The sequence below is a fragment of the Lagenorhynchus albirostris genome, chromosome 16 (assembly GCF_949774975.1).
Source record: "Lagenorhynchus albirostris chromosome 16, mLagAlb1.1, whole genome shotgun sequence".
NCBI lineage: Eukaryota > Metazoa > Chordata > Mammalia > Artiodactyla > Delphinidae > Lagenorhynchus > Lagenorhynchus albirostris.
The window spans coordinates 77,118,551-77,138,562 of record NC_083110.1 but is presented as its reverse complement, the minus strand read 5'-3'; the positions used below and the strand labels follow the sequence as shown (position 1 = coordinate 77,138,562).

Here is a 20,012-nt window from a genome sequence, read left to right as displayed (position 1 = left end):
TGAAGGGGCTATCCTGATGTGGGTATCAGGCTGTTTGTGGGGGAGGTTCCCCATTTGTGGATGTGATGCTCTCTGAGGTCCCATCTGGCTCTGGGATTTATTCTTAAGACTAGAATTTGTTGCCTCTAAGGGGAAAAATATTTTGGACCCATGAGTTTACTTTCCATTACATCTTTGGGGTCTTCACTCACATTTGTGTTTGCAGAGGTTCTCTGTGTATTGTTCTCTGTGACGTGCCTAGCGCTGTAAGTGGATTTTCAAAAGTCAAGTCATTCCTTTGGTTGCACGTACAGCAGCTGGTCCATTTGATGGCAGTGATGCCCTTCACTTTAAACTTAAACCTCCCCTGAACCTGTAGGTTCGGGTTTGAGTAAATTTGGTTTGAAATAAAACTGAACCTAATTTCCTCTAGGCCTTTTTTTTCTTCCCAGGACTCTGGGTTCTTGAATTCCCCTGGTCTTGTTAGGAAAGCGTTTGTTAAACAATAGGATTGTTAACAAGTATCTGTTAAACATTTGAGTGCCTTAGTGCTGAGCTCTTTACCTGCTGCACCTGCGGCACCACGTGCAACCCCACATTCGAGGGGAGAATGGTCACATCCTGGGCTCAGCCTCCCCAGCCAGAGGTGAGGGAGCTTTTCTAGCGTCACTTGTGGTCTCATTCCAATGCTCTTCACTATTGTTTGGTCTCCAAGTTCTCTAAGATAAAAATCATATCCTGTCCCTGCCCACGTGGAGCTGACCAGCTAAACCAGTGACAAACCTGAGGAAGCAGCCGATGCAATGCCTTCTACACACATAAAGGGGTGGGGATGGAGGTACAGTTACGGAGAGCTAGGGTTGGAGGGGCTGTTACTCGGCTGAATTAACTTTCCCCAGCTTCCTCCCTGCTCAATATTCTGCATTGAGTCCATTGATCCTTAGCGTTGGTATCTAAATCCGGTCACTCTTCTTGTGAGTAATTTTTCAGGGCTTGCGGACTCGGCCGTTTGATTCTCAAGTCATATATATATATATATATATATATATATATATATATATATATATGTACATACACACACACACACACACACACACACACACATATATTTTCTGCTTCTCTCTACTCATTCTTCTGGCTGGAGCCTGCTAAGTCTGCCTTGCTGCAGTGTCTGTCCTCTCCTGCAGGCCCTGGGGGAGCCAAGGGATCCCCACTGCATGGGTGCCCTCACCGCTGCCCCTCAGGGATTCTCCCAGGTTGCTTGGCCACTGGAATTCAGATCTATGCATTGGCATTCCTAAGAGGGACACCCTGTTTCTAGATTAAATTTGCATGAGGTTGGAGGGGATATACCTTTCTTCCTTTTAAACCCACCTTGGCAGTGCAGCTATTACTTAAAGACTCAGATCCTAAATAGAGCCACTCTGCAGTGATGCTATGGCCCGGAACCAAGGCAGCAGCTGTCTCTGCATCCCCAGCTTCAGCTCCCTCTCCTGATGTAGAAGCCCACATAAATTCACTGTACATTTTCCAGACTGTAGGAAATCTGCTCTTTGCAGAAAATGGAGAAATAGAGGAAAATATGAAGATTAACGTACAATTTTTATGATCTGAAAGACTTATATTTTGAAAATCACCTTAGCATATGGAGAAATAACTTCTTTTAACAACTTGGGTGTTTTTTCTGTCTCCTGCATGGTATGCATACACTAGCAAATGACATTCACCGTTTAAAGAATATTTAAAAATTTACGTATACCATTTGGAGTCTTATATTTGTTTTTCCATTTAACCTGTAAATGTTTTTCCTAAGTTGTGAAATATTTTTGAATTTTTAAAACTAGATAATTTGTTGAGATACAGGTATCATAATGTATGTAGGTATAACATGATAGCTATTTGTTTTTCTCTATAGTGTTATCAGGAAAGATAGTTATCCAACTATTTTCTGTTTCAGGGAAGCCTCTTAGATGGTTTATTTTTATGTGAATCTTTACTCCTCCTCTAATTACTCCCTAGGGGTAGAATGGGGTGGGGGGGGGATGAAATCTAACTTTTCAGAAAAGGTGCCCTTTCACACTCCCACTGAAGCGTGGGGGGCTGTTTGTTTCACCAACTCTTCAACATTTTGCTCTTGTCATCCCTGGATTTTATGTTACAGATTGTCAGCTTAATAAGTTTTATGTTGCTGTGCTGAGCATCGAGAGACCCTCTGCTTACTGTCTGACCCTGTGCCCCTTGTCAGTCAGAGTGTCAATGGGGTGCCTAATGAAAAGGAATTCGGGGGACTTCCCTGGGATTTCGCCTTCCAATGCAGGTTTGATCCCTGGTCTGGGAGCTAGTATCCTCCATGCCTCAGGGCCAAAAAACCAAGGCGTAAAGCAGAGGCAATATTGTAGCAAATTCAATAGAGACTTTGAAAATGGTCCACATCAAAAAAAAAAAAAAGTCTAAAAAAGAGAAGGAACTCAGCACCTCTTCTGCGCCCTCCTCTCTACCTGGGAGAAAACCGAGGCCAGGGCATTCCTTTCAAGATGCCCTGCTGGTTTGTGGTTGCTACTAGCTGGGCTCTGTTCTTGGGCCACATCATCTCTCTTCCACTCCCAGCAGGTTCCGGAACCTCTCCTAGAGGCGCGTGTGCCTGGGCTGATAGCTTTCTTGTTCAGTTACTATTTGAAACCACAAAAGGCCACCTACACGTGTCTCTGATTTGACTTGTGGGTTTACACCTCCGCTGCCTGATACATTGGGCTGAGACCTCAGGGGCCAGGCTTCCCTTTGAGCCAGGCTGATTGGAAGAGGGTCCTCCCCCAGCGAGGACTCCCCCACTCCTCTGGGCACTTCAAAGTTAACAGGGCGGCTTCCCAGCTTGTCTGACATTGGGACAGACTCGTGGGGGCCCAGCCAGGCTTCTGGGAACCGGCAGTCAGACTGCCCAGACCCGCTGCCTGCACGTTCGGGGCCAGCTGGGCAGTTTGGGGTGTGGGAACGCGGCTTGAATTCACAGGATGACGTCCTTGTGTGTGTGGTTGCTGCTCACTGAACCACTCTTTCAAAACTTGGCTCCTGTTGTGCCGAATTTGTAGCACCCGTTTATCGATTTGCTTTCCGTGTCCATTTCTCCAGTTGTTTCCAATTCCCCCCTGCCCCGCCAGTCTGACAGCCTCACGCCCTTGTTTATTTCTCTATTGCTGGAGCCGCTGAGAACAGAGCCTTTCCCCAGAGGATTGAAGCCCAGCTAATGCTGCGAGGCTAGGCAGTTCCTGGTCACCTAGCTGGGCTCAAATCTGCCGGCTCTGTAGGGTGGGTGCAAAAGCTGAAAGGCAGCAGAGGAACGGACACGTTAATTGACTACACCTGAGACAACACTGAGAAAATATCCTATTTTGTTTTCCTTAAGAAAGTGGCAGAGTTCCAAGACTTCCCTTACAGTTTTCCACTGCCTCTCCTTATATTTGAAGACAAGAGTTCTGAAATCTTGGCTGTTGGGCCCTTTCATGTTCTTAAAACTTAAATGCAGCTGAACATATTTAATATTACAAAATTTCCGTAAACATTCTCTCTACAAAGACTGTATGTAAAGTTTGTGCCCAGAGGGCATTTTTCTTATTGAAGTTGAAACTCTTGCACATGGCGGGGTGGGCAGTAATAATGAAGTGTTGATTTGACCTTAGGTGTCTTGACACCAGTGTGGCTGTATAGGGACATGGAAAGAATTAGCTTTCAGGGTCCTCCTGCCTCAATAAAGGAAAATTGTTTCCAAGCTAATTCATATGGTTTATTCACTATTAGGCAGTAGTACGTGGAATTGGATCCTGGGAAGGAATGATGCAGCTGAGCTAAGGGGAAAGTATGTCAGGTCACACCGTGTTAATTCCGTCTCGTCCAGCGTTTCCCTCTTCAGAGGACGTAGTCTTTTCCTTGGTTTTCCCAGTGTGACAAGCACACCAGAATTCCACACTGCTTCGTGCCTGATGGGCTAGGCCTTTCTGGGGGTGCGTTAATACTGAGAGGCTGGGCAGGCGCATAAATACACGTGGGGAGGCAAGGGGGGCCCTTCCCAGGTGACTTGGGCTTGTGCCTTCACTGTGTCAGCCTGAGGTCCTGGTTAGGGGCAGATCGCACACGTGTGGCCCCGAGTTCTGAGTGTGGGGAGAGGCCACATCCTAGCAGCTGCAGGCCCCTCCCACTCCCCATGTTGCTCAGAGATGCCTGTCTGTGCCCCCAGCAGCCCCCCAAGCATGCAGCTCTGGTTACCCTGCCTAGTCAGCTGAGGGCAGCCGGAAGCCATCCCTTTGTGGGTCCTTCTGCATCCCTGGATGTGTGGCAGACCTGCTGAGGGTGGTCAGGTGCGAGCCGGGAGCTGGAGGGGCTGGGGAGGGGCCCGGGCGGCCCAGGGGTCCCGTGGAATGTATCCCAGGAGCCGCGGCCCCCGGCCTTGACTTGGCCTCTGGCACCTCTGTCTGGGCACGTCCCGCTTGGGCCAGAAGGACTTCTTTCTTGCTGATAGGGGCAGGTCGGTTTTAGGGGGGCGGACATTTGGTTTCTCTGTGGATTTCTGGGTTCCACATCTACTCGGGACTTTTCCCCGCCTGCCACCCTTGAACTTGAGATAGTTGTGAGGCCCTGCTGTGGACACGTGGGCAAGCCCCTGGCACCCGCGTCCCATGTCCTCACATCCTCATCGTGATTCCGCCGTGGAGGGTCACTCCCCTTTTACACAGACGGACACCCTGAAATGGTGCTGCGTGGCTAGCGTGTGCAGCAGGAGGGGCGAATAGGTGGACACAGGGCTTGCACGTGGATCTTCAGGTCACCACGGCTCCCTTGAGCTGGGGCTCAGGTTCCGCGTCTGTGGGTCCCTCTTGCAGCAGCCCATGGGCAAGTGGCTCCTTCTGCCCGGAGGCACTGGTGGGCAGCGGGTTGCCCCGAGGTAGCTGTGGGCCCTGCAGCTGTGGGTGGAGCAGCATTTCCTGGAAGGCGATACATCATCACTTCAGCAGGGCTCAGTCTTACATTCGATAACAACAGGCGCCCTCTTGAGAGGGCCAGCCAGCAGCGTCCGAGCCAGGAGAACATTGATGAGAGAGAAGGCCAGGGTTTCTGGATGCTTCTTCCCCCGGTCCTTTGTTCCTTTTCTGAGCACAGCCATGCCCGCAGGACTGTCACCAAGGGGAGGGCGAGGCCCCCCGAGGGGGTGGAGCGTGTAGGTCCCTCAGAGACGTGGTGAGGAGTATTGGACTCTTAGGCCAAACAGGAACCATTTATCTCGTGATGTGAGCAGAGATTGGTTTGGTTCTTAGCAGACGCTGATGATGACAAGCTTGTCCTGTGTCCTGGAGCCGCGTGCCAAGCCTGCTGAGGACTGGATTTACTGAGTACTGGCTGTGCACAGGCCGAGTGCCGAGCTCCCCGGGCATTACCACTGTGAAAGGACCTGATCACCTGTGAGGCAGATGCTGCCTTCTCTGTCTCAGACAGGACAGAGTCCCAGGGCGTTGGTCACCTTGACCCGTGGAGCCTGGGCTGCTTCTCTGCAGTGTCCTGTTAACTCCGTGCTCTCTCCTTTGTCCTCTCCCACTAGCCCCTCTATTGCAGTAAGTCTGTGGGGGCCAAGGGATGATTCTGCAGACGACTTTCTGGTTCTCTGTTTAAGTAGTAAGCGTGCATGGGGCCCCCTGGATCTGAGATGAGCCCGGTGTGAAGGAGGGCAGGTTCCAGATAAGGCCAGTGCTGTCCTCAAGCCTGGGCCTCCTGCTTCTGTCCAGTTACCACATGAGGATCTCTCTCCGGCTAATAAATGTCCAAGCCAGGCCTCACTTTTGCTCACTGGCCATCCGGGAGGGGAGGAAGCAGTGGGTGAAGGGGCCCCCACCTGCCCTAGCAGGACAGAGGACGGGCGTCTTAAAGCCTAGATGACCCAAATACGAGTCAGGCAGAGCAAAGAATCCAAGTGGGGCTCAGGCAGGCCCCGAGTGGTAACGGGAGCTGACACATCAAAGCGTTAGAGACGCTAGGAATAAGTTCATGCAGAGTAAGTGCAAGTAGGTGGGCACTTGGTGCTGCCTGTCGCAGGCTGAGGGGGGATGCCGGGGCGCCCGCGCTGAGCCTGTGTGCCCCTCTTCTCTCTCTGGAGTTTGGATGACACAGGGCACAGAGCAGAGCGCAGGAGCCGTTCTGAAAGAGGGCGAAATTCAAGTGGGGGCCAGACCGGTCCTCCTGGAATGAGCCGGGGCAGAGTCTCTCAGGACCCCTCCTTCCAGACCTTTTTAGAGTGCATCTCATTCAGTTTCAGAAAAGTAGACTTATTACCTATAGACTTAGAAGGTAATTTTCATATGCCCGATTCGGTGTAAGAAGAAACTAAAAATCCAGGTGGTAGGGACCCTTCTAGGCGATGTGTTGTGAATTTATAAGTTTCCTATATGAAAGCCCCAGCCCTGGCTTGGACTCCACCAGGCTCTGGGTACTGCTGTTCCGCGCGCGTGTGTGTGTGTGTGTGTGTGTGTGTGTGCGCGTGCGCGCGCACCCACACGCACACCCCCTCATCGTCATCAACTATGGGTGGAACACATTTGCCAAGTGACGTTTAGTAGATTCACTGAGGTTGATCATACGGGCCAAAAATAGATGCCCTTTTCCTCGGCCAGAAGCAGCGAGTGAACTTGGAGCTGCCTGGCATTTACTGGCCGAGGCCGAGTCGCTTGGTGGAAGAGCCTGCTTAGCTTCCTGGGGCTGCTCGTGGAGGAGCGGTGGTGATTTTAATTAGCTAAGTCGTTTCTGTGTCTTGTATACTCCTAGAAGTTCTTGGAGGAATCCTGCCAAGAACATTTCCCCTGGCACATCTGCGGGGCACTACTCCCTGTTGCACTGTCATCAAGTATCTATGGAAACAAGTGTTTTTGAATTTTTAGCCTTTTTAGCCTTTCTGTAGCTGCATTCTTTTTAAGTACTTCTTTCCACCTTCGCGTAACAATGGGCACTTGCTTTAAAGATTCTGACAGTCTTCCAAGCTTTTTAACATTCTTAATCCACTAAATAAGCCATCACCGTTCGCTCGGGCAGTCTGCAGGCTCTTCTGAATTTTTGGCTTAAAATTCCGTGAAAGGTCACCATCCGAGTTGTCTGTTCCTTGTTTAATTACTTTGACTATGAAGTATCTCAAGGAAAGAACCTGTGCCCACCAGTAAGATTAGGTAGGTGTTAACATGTTGCCGTTGTCTTCAGACCTTAGTTGAAAAGAATGTTACAGACAGGTATATATATATATATGCAGTTATATATGCAGTTAGTTAAATATTTGATTTCCTACTGTATCCCAGACGTGGAAGACTTTGGAGATGAATAATGCGTGAACAAGGCATTTAAACATTTAGAGACTTGGCGATGGGTAGAGTATGTCACAGCCTGGCAGTCAGGAGTGAAGGTGTCACAGATGTCTAGGGTATGGGTTTTGAAGGGTGGACGAGAGTTTGCTAGGCAAGCTCTCGCTGCCTCCAAAGGCTGGTTCCTTGGCAATAATAGATGCTTAGTCAACATGAAACTACTGTGTCATTAGAGGCTTGGAACTACTGAGAGCCCACGCCCGTCCCTCCTTCCTAGCATTTCAGAGGCTGGGATGTCTCTGTTCTCCACACCCATCTCCCTTGAATTGGAAAGTTTGGGGTGTAAGGTGGTGTGGAGGCACAGTGGGAGTGAATCACTTCTTGACCTTGGGTATTATGGTAACCCTGACCATGGGGACCACCCTGTTCCTGCTGTGAACTCTTGTAATTGCGAAGTAGGAGCTGGCTGGTGTCAGGACTTGGACCCTTCCTTACATTAGAGAGAACACAGGAGTATGGTTTTCTTTTGAATGGTTTGAAAAGTAGAGTGCAGCTGGGAAACTGGTTACGGTAATTTCATACATTAAAAAAAAATATTAATCAACTATTTGTATCCTGACTGATTGTAAGGTGAGCTTGGAGATGGTCAGGGATGGCTGCAGCAGTTCATCCTCACGGGACTTGAGAAAGGACGACCTTAAAACACAGATGCCCCAGTGCCATAGCAGCTCCAATATTGAAATTGCATCTGTCCTTCGTGGGAGAGGCACAGAAAAGACACCTGGACACGCCTCCTGCCCAGGTGTTTGCCTTTTCTGTCAGCCCCGGGGAGGAGTAACTTCCCCACCCGCCCCCTCTTACTGCTTTGTGTGCACAGGAAGTGGTTCAGATAATGTGGATGGTCCCATATATCTCCTCTTCATTCCATGTATAGTAAAATAAATGCGAGTGCTGTGTAATGCATCACCTCATTTCATATTGCCTTTGCCAAGAAAGTGCAATTTTATCGAACATTAGGATTGAATTCTTAACTGAGTAATCAATTTCAGTAGTAAGTTAAAGTGCCTTCTCTTAATGACAACTGCAACCGTTCATCAGTTACAGTGGATTAACAGTTGTCAGCATTTATGCTAATAGCACTTATAAACCGTGGGCTTCTGAATTCCATATTTCTCAAACAGTTGGTAAGACTTTTTGCTGGAAGATAATATGATTGTTTTGTCCCTTTGCTTGCTACTTGGAGATGCAAAGAAGTTAAATGACATTTTCACGGCGATGACACAATATCACCTTCTGGTGTTGCACACTTGGCTTCGTGTCAAAATAGATGGAAAGAGTTCATTTGTTCTGGTGCTCTACTGTTTAATTTGATCTGGTGTGTGACTAAAGCAAGACAAATAGTATTTTTAATGAAACCATTTAATAACCTCTGGTAGCTTAGAATCGAAGGCATTGGAAAAATGCAATTGAAGGATGGCTAGATGTAAACAAGGAAGAAATCACTGCTTCAACTTCACTGATCCAATTCATTTTGCTTTCAGGGTTTCATCGCCTTAAATGGTTTTGAACCGATGAAGCTGGATTCTCTTAAAAAGACGGAGAGCCCACCGTGTGAACTATAGAGTTTGCGGACACATTTATATTGGTGAGTTATTGTACAATATCTCCAGGTAAAAGTTCAGGTTTTTCAAAATCCCCTTTGGAATGTGTTTGCAGTTTGTTGATGACTGGATCGCTGGCAGCCTCAGGATGTTTCATCGGGACATCTAATAGCAGGATCATATTGATTGTCTTTCAATTAATTGCATCTGGTATTTTCATTTATCAAAAGCAAAATACATGTAATTAACTCTGAAGCAATATAGTTCAGTGTAAAGTGATTGTTGCTGCTGCCGCTGCTGCTATAGAGATAAGTCAATGGAAATTACACCAGGAAACTCGAGTCAGAATGGAGCCGTGTTAGGACTTCTCGACATATTAATTACAAAGAATAAAAATGAATTGGGGAAACCGTCCACGCCACCCTGAGTGGCTTGGGCAAATGGTAGATGGACGTCTTTAGGGAGACAGCAGCTTGCTGAGGATGGTACATCTTTAATGAGCTAAGATTTTCAGACTTGCCAACCTCTAGGATGTCTTGAACATAGAATGGTTTTTTTTCTGGTGGAATGGATTAGGGATGTGGGCTGTGGGCTGAGGAGAGCCTTCAACTGTCTGCTTATTTGGAGTATGGTTGAGAAAATACCAATGAACAGAGTTCAGTCTTCCGTCCATAGCAAGGACTTTTGGGGGTCCTGAGTTAATTTCAACATGCCTTTAGCCATTTCCCACAAAACCTAGATCTTAGACTCTCAACATGGCAACTTCTCAGAAATGATTGATTTTTATCCTGTTGAAAAAAATGTTTTCTCCTTGAGCTGACAATGTCATCTTAAAGCCAGAAAAAAGAGTGTGAGCCGTTTCTCACCGTTCTTTCTGTCAACCCCCAGGCTTGTTCCCTGCAGTATTGAGTAGGACAGACCCTCAGGTTTGGAGAAAGGTCAAAGGCCCACAAGGAATTTGTACAACGGGATTCCCTGCCTGAGAATCCTGGGCAGATTCCAGCACACACGGTCTGGAATAAATAATAACACAGAAAGAAATGTTGGCCTTAAAATGCAGCCTTAGGCACGGCTTTAGCCGGTGATCGCCAGGGGGCCCGAACTGACCCTCAGTCTCAACCCAACCAGTGGGTGTGGCCCGGGGAAGGGTCTCACTGCCTTTTCCCATGGACGAGGGTCAGTTGCCAACACCGGGGCTGCTGCTCCGGACCTGGGCTCACGGAGCCCACTTCCCAGCAGGTCCCTCTGGGAGGCCTTATTTGTGACATGAGTAGTTGTACTGGAGTGGTCCCCACGAGCCCCCGCCTTGTAGAAACCCGGAAACCTTTCCCAAGAGTGATCTGAGAAGGCTGCCCAGCCAAAGGCCACGGCAGAGCATGAAGTTCACAGAGGTTACTTATCAGAGACACTCCGTAATCTTTGAACAATTCTAAGAATCTTTGTACTGGGGTGATGAGAAACTAGAAATATCAGTGAACCTTCTTTTGGGGGTGGGACATGGGTGTATCTATTAGTCATGATGGCCACTCTCAACCGTATACACTCAACTTTGCCTTTTAAGGCCAACATTTATTTCTTTTCTGGCTCTCACTCATTCTTCTAAAAGAAACCTTTTTTTAAAGACCCTGCGTGCTGGAATCTGCCCGGGGTTCTCAGGCCGGGATGTTGTTGTACACATTCTTTGTGGACCTGGGGTTGGTGGGGTGTTAATTCCAGGATTGGGTAACGGCACTGAAGATGTTTTCAGTGGGTCACAGTGATGGAAATCCGTCAGACCCCCACGGTTGTCCAGTTCCATGTCCAAGCACTGCCAGTGCCCGATCCTCGAGTCCTTCACAGAAAGTCACCCGAGGTTCACCTGAGGGAGCGTCTCGGCTGGGTGTCAAGACTTGAGAGTGATGCTTGGTACGTTTTGTAGACACCACGGGGTTGGAAAACTACTTCTCTAAAGATAAGAATGTGGAAATCCACAGTATAAGGATGAAATGGACTTCTTAAATATCAAGAAACGGTTACATAACAGCATTTTCATTTGACTCAACCTAATAATTGAGCCACTGCGGGATCCTGTTTATCAGTGATCTCTGTCTCAGAGAGAGGAACATTGACATTGCATAAATGCATCCAATATCAGAATGAAATTGCAACACCATTCCTGATAGCAAATTTTTCCCTAGCACCTAGCACGCTCACACAATTGGCCTCGTACAGTGGTTCTCAGCACTTAGGTGTTTTGGGCATAATTTGGGGTAACAGTTTTTGATAGCACTCTGGAAGAGCTTGAGAAGCTTGGTGTAACGTTGGCGTTGGCTCTCATTAGAGCATGGCCACCATGCCTGGAGGATGCCTCGTGGTGTCTGTGACCTCACCCACATTGACTGTGACCCCGATGGCCTGGCTGCTCCCCAGCACTGGGCACCCTGCCAGTGGGTTAACCTTCGTCCCTGACCACCCCTGTGTACACTCACAGGGTGTGGTTCTCGCGTGTCCCAGAAGCGTGTGTTAGTTCTTGGCTCTTTGTGGCTTGTCACTGTGCCCAGTCCATTGTACCCCACTCGTTGGATGGCTACTCATTCAGCCCCAACTGCAGTCAATACCTAGCAACACAAGAGGGGTATCTTGAATTGCAGCCAGAGCAAGGGACCACATGTTGATTTCAACCTGGTAGCTTACCTGTTGAGATCTCCTAGACAAATCCTTTTTAATGTAGGCAGAAGAGAAGGAAATAGACAAAAGACACAAAATTCATGAAAAGTCGCAGTCTTGGAATGGCAAACCTGTGTGGTGCTGGAACCATTTATGCGTCGTTTTTGTCCTCTTAGTATATTTGTGCGTGCCCTCACTTAGAAGCATTCTATTTCTATTATTCTAGACCTGATAGTCTGGTTGTGGCTTTTTTCTTTTCATAACTTCAAATCAGACATGTCAGCCTCCTCCCCCCGTGCAAAGAGGCTCATTTGGTCATCACTAATGAACGACAACACGCGACATGTAGATCTGTTGCATTTTGTTCTGCTTTTACTGTCCATTCTGTACGTCATCGCTTGTTACAGTGAAACCCCGACGTGCTCCGTGGTTCGCTGACTTCTGGAACCAGACTTAGTTCTCCAGTGGTTCAGATGGGTCATTGTTTTTCCTTGTGCCGTTTTGTTATTAAGCATTAATATTTGTGGCGGTACCAAGTTACCTTGTAATTTTAACAGAAGCGTCAGGGAAAAATGAGTGCTTTTTGTCAAATGTCTCCAGCTAAGTGGAAATGCAAATCACGGCCCTTAGCTCTTATTCTGTAAAGTGATGGTGGCGTAGCGGTGGCTGCGGTTTGTCAAAGACGTGACAGCGTATCCGGCTGCCGGCACCCAGAGAGGCTTGCGCGCTGCTTTATGTTGACAGATTGCAATGATGATGTGGAAGCTTGACCTGCCCCGCAGAGCCCCAGGGAAAGGTGATCTGAGGTTCCCCTGGTGCTGGTGACTCAGAGGGGAGGGCCTCGCAAGGTCTGTTGTGGGGTCCAGGCCGCTCCGATCTGAGTATGGCTTTAGTGGGCCAGTGGGCCCCATTAGGGCCTCTGCCCCGTTTCTGCCAGCACAGCTTTCTTCCCCGCGAAACAGAAGGGAAAGTATTGCTTTACTCCAGAAATAAATGCCCACACCTTGCAGTGAGTCTGACTCTCACTGCTTGAGCACTGGAGGGAGCTGGCTGTGGTCATGCTGGGCCTCGTGTTGTGGCCTCCAGGGTCCCCTGGAGTTCTTGGCCTGCCCTGGCCGTCACCCGTCCACTCTTTCCATGCAGCCTGCACTAGGGACGTGTGATCCTGCTCCGGTTTTTAGACTAGAGGCACAACTGCCAACATCGGAAAACACAAACCAGAGCAACATATGCTGGGCCTTTCATCTCCAGGGGACTCTCTAGATGAGAAACAGCCAGGAGGCCGAGACGGGGGCGGCAGGGAAGATGCTGGTGGAGCTTCGGGCCCTGCTGTCTGCGGAGAGGGGAGGAGGGGTCTCAGCTGGAGCTCTGGGGTCTTGGTTCTTGCTTGTGTTTTATTCATGAGCTGCAGATCCAAGTTCCTGTAGGAGCCCTTCTCTGGGAGGTGTTGATTCAGCCCTTGTACTTTCCTCCAGGGAATTTCCAGATCCCAGCAAGGCTCTTGGGTAGGACCAGAGAGATCATCCACCTAGTCCCTTTGTTCTGTTTTCAAAGTCTGTCCTTGTCCCGGTCACATGGGGGTCAGGCCCCTGGCCCCTACCTTCTGGTGGGTCACTGCTCTGCTGGTGCTGTCCCCACCTCCCAGCCCTCAGGACTGGTTCTAATCAACCAGCGAGGCCAGGGAGGCCCGGAACTCTGTCATCCATGTGTCCGCAACAAGCCAGCCTGCCTGTACTTCCTGGGGTTCCCGGCCAGGGAGGGTCTCTGCCAAGCTGTGTTCCTGCTGGAAGTCTGTGCCTGGGAGGGATGGCTCCTTGCGGCCACAGGAGAGCAGCGGGGCCACGGCCCTCTCTCCTGGTGGAGCAGGGCTTGGGTCAATACTGAGCATGCCATACAGCGTTGCGCGCGGACACACTAGGTATGTGGCCCTCTCTTCCCAAGATCCTATAACCTTGGCTAAGATCCCTGTTTTATTTATTTTTATTTTTATTTTTATTTTTGCGGTATGCGGGCCTCTCACTGTTGTGGCCTCTCCCGTTGCAGAGCACAGGCTCTGGACGCCCAGGCTCAGAGGCCATGGCTCACGGGCCCAGCCGCTCCACGGCATGTGGAATCTTCCCGGACCAGGGCACGAACCCGTGTCCCCTGCATCGGCAGGCGGACTCTCAACCACTGTGCCACCAGGGAAGCCCCAAGATCCCTGTTTTATTAGCGAAGCACTTGACGCTGAGATCATATGCCAGCACACGGGGCCCATGAGTAGACCTGCGGCTTGGACACCGATGGCGTAACCCCAGGCTCAGGGTTCCCTTGGTCCCTGCTGAAACACCGCAGTCCTGTGACTTGCTTTGCCAGTATGCAGGATCCCTCTGTAGTGATGACTTTGTCGTGATGACTTCTGGGGTCCTCAGCTTTCCGGGAAGTTCACGTTCTCGTGTGCATGGTGGGGTCCATCCCTGCCTCAAGCACTTGGTCCGTGGGAAGGGGGGCTGACCATGGGCTGCCCCTTGTCCCCAGGGGTGTGGCTGTGTGCAGGGAAAGCACCTCTAAGGCCAGCCACGATGGGAACCTGAACAGACGCCACACAGAAGCATTTCTGCCCCTGGCCTCCCAGTAGACAGAGGAACAGCAGCCCCAGGTTATGGGACAACTAGAGGCCATTGTCACTGGTCTGCTCCTTACCATTTCCCTGGGACGTGGAGCATGTATGTGTGAGAGGGAGGGAGAATGGGAGGAGTGGATGGAGGCGCGAGCCTGCGCGGGGTAAGGGCCAGGCATGTTGAAGGAAATGATAGTTCATGTTTGCTGTAAGTTTCAGACCGAGGATGTTCATGTCACTGTGTGAGTGGGTGGGGAAATGAGCTTTCTCATTTAAAAATGTTTGGGTCTCAATCCAGCGCTCTGGGTGTCATTAATGGGAGACGAAGAGCTTATTTCTTTGTATAAATATTTTTGTTTAGCATTTGTGTGTTACCACTGCCAACGTAACTACTATTTCTAGAATGCATTGGGCCAATAACATCTTTTTAAAATATAATCTTACTTTTAGGTCATTTTGGTGATCATTCCATTTAGATTTTTGTGGAGGAACACAGCATCTCTCCAGGTTCAAGTGGAAATCTGGCATTACTTTCAACTTAGCCTCAAATTCCTCAGCTGCAAATGCTAAGGAAATACTCCACAGCTCAAGAAAGAGCCCACACGTGATGCGGAAAGAACCGGGGTACTTACAGAGTTCTTCATCATTTAATTTCTGGATCCTGATTTGGTGCATTTTCCAAAGTAAGGCTTTAGGAAATGTCTGAGGATTCAGTGGTCCCCAGTGGAGGTTGTCCCCAGGACTGTTGCCTGCGGCTTCCCCCTTCCCTAGCGTCCACCTAACAAGCAGCTCAACACATTTGCTTTATTGATTCCTTTATTTTTGGCAACTCCCACCTGGCCCCGTGCTGTTAAAAACAAAGTCTTCCTGGTTAACTGAACACATTTGCAATTCACTCTTTCTACGTAGCAATTAAGATAATTCCCTTTAAAAAAAAGAGATAATTCTCTTAGACTCCTACCAGTTAAAGATAAATAGGAGGTTTAAAAAGAAAATGCTTCGTAATTCATTGGTTTGTGCGTGAGCAGGCAGGCTGGTAACGGACGAGAATGTCTGCCGTGAGTGGACCCCTGTGCAAGGAGTAAGATGGGACATTTTTTCTGTCCTTCTCTTCAGCAGCAGCCCGAGCAGTGACATTTATACGTATTTCATAACGTGGTTCCTTTAGACAGAGGGAGCAAACAAATCAATTTCTCAGCAGTATACTGTGTAAAGGAAACAGCAACAACCTGTGGGGTAAGTTACAGAAGCTGTTGAAATTAATTATATTCGGCAAGAAGATAGAACGTTAGGGAAAAAATGCGAATGTGTGGGGGTCAAAAACGCAAGCCACGGGTGCGTAGCAGTTCCGAACATCTGCTGCCAGTGCTTAATTTCCATTTCTTCATATGTGTCTACTGATCAACTCCAGTGGCTCCCACCCGGGACCCCCCATTCCGTCTTTTCTCGAGGCTGGTGGATCAGATGTCCTCGTGAGCTTCCAGTTGGATCCGCTTAGAGCAGCCTTGATTTATCGGACGGTATTGTGCTGTCTTTTAATACAGGAGATTTGCAGAAAATGAGTTCGTGGCAAAGATATCTGGTTCCTGTGTCTTGTAACTCAATACCTGGTCTGTGGTCGCCTCCCTTCTTCTGGTTCAGCTATACATTGTTTAACTCAAAGGAAACCTTTGTTGGCCTGGGCAGGGTGTAACCTGCAACTCCTTGAAAAATTCAGCTGAAGCAGCGCAGGGCAGCGATCCATTTCGTCAGGTCCGGGGCGGGGGGGGCTGTTTGCTGGGCGGTGCTTTCGTTCTGGACACCAGAGCCTCAAAACAGGCCTTCCCCCTTCTCAGGAGGAGCTTTGGGGCAATGCAGGTTTACTGGGTGCCCCTCGGTTCATCCGGTCACGGCCACCTGCGTCCCACCCCTTCTGCAGACTGAAGACAGGTGTCCACAACCCAGGAATGGAAATGTGGAAGAAGCGCTGTGGGAGGGTGGGTGCGCAGTCCTGCAAGATACTGACTCAGGATGCCCTTGGCCTCATCTGCATCTCTTAATCAATATTGATAACCTACTGGGCTTGTCTTTGCTGGGTGCCCATCACCCCCTAACACATTTGGGTCCTCACTCATGTTCGCTGGTGCAGGAGGGTTGCCCAGTCATTATAACACAGAAACCCAGGACTTCAGACTCTCTGATGACGCTGAGGCTTCTGACTCTATCAGGTGAAAGTAGACAAAGGTTTTGTGAATGGACTCGGATTCAGGATTAGTTCTCTGTTAACATGGAATCTTCCAGAGTGATTTTCAAAAGCTCTGTGAGGCAGAGTTCACGTCCGATGCTCTCATGGTCTCCTTGATTTTCTGTGCATGGTTCGCACGTTACAGATGCCACAGGACTCTTTTTTGAATGAATGAATCCCAGGCTGCAGAGGGACCAGGGAGGTGTGGGATGGCTGGACCTGTGCAGGAACCGTCCCAGCATCTGTCTGGAAGGAAGGGTTGATTCTGCGTCAGCTGGGAGTGTCTTCTGCTGACGGAAGGCAAGCCAGCATGGTGCACTACCTGTTTGGAGGAGGTGTATGTGCTCTGAAATAATATGTCCATGTTCCCGAGCTTTCCGCGGCAGGAGAGCCTGTCCCTGCCTCCCCTACTTGCAGGTGGGACACAGGTGGGGCGGGGAGTTTGAATTCTGTGTAGCTTGGGGACCCAGCTGTACTCTCCTGTCCTCTGGGGTGCTGTGCTTGTGGTGGCTTCCTGGGTGAGGGGGAGTTGTGATTCAGCCGCCTTGATTGAATCTGAGCTGGGATTACAAGGACCTGTAGTCCCAGGTCCCTTGGGACTGAAGGACAGATGGAGGGTGTATCAGATTCCTTCGTGGACCCATCACGGTGGCTGCATGCTTTGCCTGCCTTTGGAGATTTGGAAACTGGTATTTTGTGTATGCGTATCTGATGACCCCAGTCCCATGTTTGTTAAAAACCCTAACTTTGAGAGTACAGGACTCCTGGCCTTTCATAATTCAGACTCACTTCCACTTCCTAATTACAGCAGAAGATGACTCTAAACCACGACATAGGGTTTCAGCTTCCTCTAGAAGAGAGGGTTTTTACTGATTTGTACTCTGATCTCCCACAGGCTTCAGTGGCAGCACTGCAGAGGCCTGTTTAAGGCTGGAAAGCCTTCTGCTTGCGTGTTTAAATAGAGCAGAGTGATGCGGCCTTAGACTTGGCTGGGAAACCGCCCAGCTCTTTAGTCTGGGATTGCATCATAACAGGCATCCCTCCAGAGCCCCATGGCTTTGGCACCGCCTTCTTTTTTTTTTTTAAATAAGTTTATTTATTTTATTTATTTATTTTTGGCTGTATTGGGTCTTCGTTGCTGCACACGGGCTTTCTCTAGTTGCGGCGAGCGGGGGCTACTCTTCGTTGTGATGTGTGGGCTTCTCATAGTGGTGGCTTCTCTTGTTGCGGAGCACGGGCTCTAGGCACGTGGGCTTCAGTAGTTGTAGCACACGGGCTCAGCTGTGGCTTGCGGGCTCTAGAGCGCAGGCTCAGTAGTTGTGGCACACGGGCTTAGTTGCTCCGCAGCATGTGGGATCTTCCCGGACCAGGGTTCGAACCTGTGTCCCCTGCATTATCAGGCGGATTCTTAACCACTGCACCACCAGGGAAGCCCACCTCCGTCTTGTTTTTGCACAGGGAAGGTAAAGATTCCAGTTGCCAAGGCGAAGACTTGGCCGTGGGCTTGGTGGTGGGTGGAGGGAAAGGTACTGAAGGCAGTGCCAGGAAATGCTTGCGGGGCGTGTCCTGGGCCACCTTGGATGGCGCCAACCTTGGGCAAACGAAACCCCTCTGCACTTAGTGCCTCAGAATCCCTCTCTGTCAGATGGGGGTGAATAGTAAGTAGTACTGAACCTCAGAGTAGCGGGAGTTCAACGAAACAGTCATTGAGGAGGACTCGGCAAGTTCCTGGTACATTGTAAGGGCTTAATAGAGAATGACCACCCCCACCATCATCATTATTAACAGCATCAGTAAATGAGATAGTCATTCATTTCACTTAGCTTGGAGGGGAACCCTGGTGACCTGCCGACGGCTGGAGGAGCTTGGAGCACAGAGTGTGTCTCTCCAAGGAGGCCCCTGTGGTCTGGCTGCTATGAACGTTGAGACGGAAGATGGACAGAACCTTAGACTTCCTGGTTCACGGCACTTCTGTCATGTTTTCCTCCTGGGATGTTGGAAGTGGAACCCATCTCCTTTCCCACCAACCTGGTAGTGATGTTTCTTTGTCAAGGAATGAAGGTTTAGGGTTCCCTGAGGCCTTTTGCACATGTTGCACATGTTGAGTTTGAGCTCTTCATTTCATGAGGGTGAGCTGATCCGAGCCACGGCGGCGCCGAGGTGCTGGTGGCAGGGTACTGTGCCCAGGTGTGACTGGCTACCTGGATACCTGTCTGATGATGTGTGTCCTTCTCTGGGAGAGGGTCCCCATTCTCCTGTCAGTGGCTCAGGTCTCTGCAATTTGCCTGAACGTTGAGTGTGACCAGCAGGGCTGAGGCCGACTCGGCCTGACCCTCCTCAGCGGTGACCGGGTCAGCCGTGGAGAGGGGCAAGCACATGGGGCTTTATCCTGGAGCAGCGCTGGGAGAGGCCAGTTAGCGCGGCTACTTCGCATGAAAGGCTGTTAGATTCAGGTCACCGGGTTTGGACTCCTGCATTTTATGGCAAAGTCTGAAAATGCAGATTTGTAACAACCAATGTTAATGAATTCAGACTGTTTGAATTTCACACTGAATAATGGCTGGAATTATCAGAGCCAGGGGCTTATGAGATCCTTGGATCAGTGTAATCTTTTCTCAAGATTCAATTGATAGATAGCATGATGTAATATCACATTACTTTTATTAACAAGCCTGGCGATAAAAGAAACACACTTATTAGGATAGGAGAATTTAGTAAAAATAGTAGTAATAACAAGACAATTTGGAATGTGTAATCTATCCAGTAAATTTCAAGATGCCACATCTCATTTAAAATGCAGTGCTGTGCCCATAGATGTTGAACGCAATACCTCTGTACCCTAGGGCTTCCTGGGTTTTTTTTACATTAAAAATATTCTATTTAAATGCAGATTTTGATTTGCAATCCAAGAAGAGAGGTATAGGAAGAAGGACAACTGCATCTTTTAAATCAATTTTAGTTTCATGGTTTCTTATTCTGCCTGTCTTTCTCGTCCCCACCTTCTCCTCCCCCAAAGGGTAATCTCTAAACATACAGGTTTAGGAAAATGCATAACGTTTCAGAGGATAATAGCATTGTTATAGCCTTGTCTGTCTTAGAATTTTCCTCCGCACACATCCCGCCACCTCAAGCTGAAGAAACACTAAGGGCTCCAGATTTCCTCATGGGGCAGAAGCTTGAGAATTTCTCTCTCTCTCTCCCTCTCTCTCTCTCTCTCTCTCTCTCTTTTTTCCCCCAGTATGTATGTATGTATGTATGTCACGTATGTATTTATTTAGCTAGCTAGCTAGCTGCGTCAGGCCTTAGTTGCAGCAGGCAGGATCTTCGTTGTGGTGCACAGGCTTAGTTGCTTCGTGACATGTGGGATCTTAGTTCCCTGGGAACTAAGGGATCGATCACAGGGATCGAACCCGCACCCCCTGCAGTGGAAGCACGGAGTCTTAACCACTGGACCGCCAGGGAAGTCCTGAGAATTTCTCTTTAAATTGAGCTAGTTCACAGGAAATGAACACATATCCAAGAATACACATTTGTGGTAGTTAAACTATTTTCCTTTTAGAATTTATTGCTGCTAATTCTGTGTGTGTGCATGTGTATTTATTCCCCCTGAATTCTATCCTTCCATTGCTTCTCCACAT

At 49.1% G+C, this 20,012-nt stretch overlaps 1 protein-coding gene across 4 annotated transcripts in view; it reads left to right on the top strand.

Annotated features, from left to right (window-relative positions):
* Positions 1 to 20,012, top strand: part of CTBP2 (C-terminal binding protein 2) — a 164,084-nt gene that overhangs the window by 40,135 nt on the left and 103,937 nt on the right. For 2 of the 4 annotated variants that reach the window (XM_060126789.1, XM_060126791.1), the window contains one exon: positions 8,846 to 8,949. The exons of 1 other annotated variant lie outside the window; for it this stretch is intronic. The gene's annotated coding sequence lies outside the window, so the exon portion shown is untranslated. Of the gene's footprint in view, positions 1 to 7,961; positions 8,107 to 8,845; positions 8,950 to 20,012 lie in introns of those variants that run through there. One more of the 4 variants, XM_060126790.1, reaches the window with a different exon arrangement.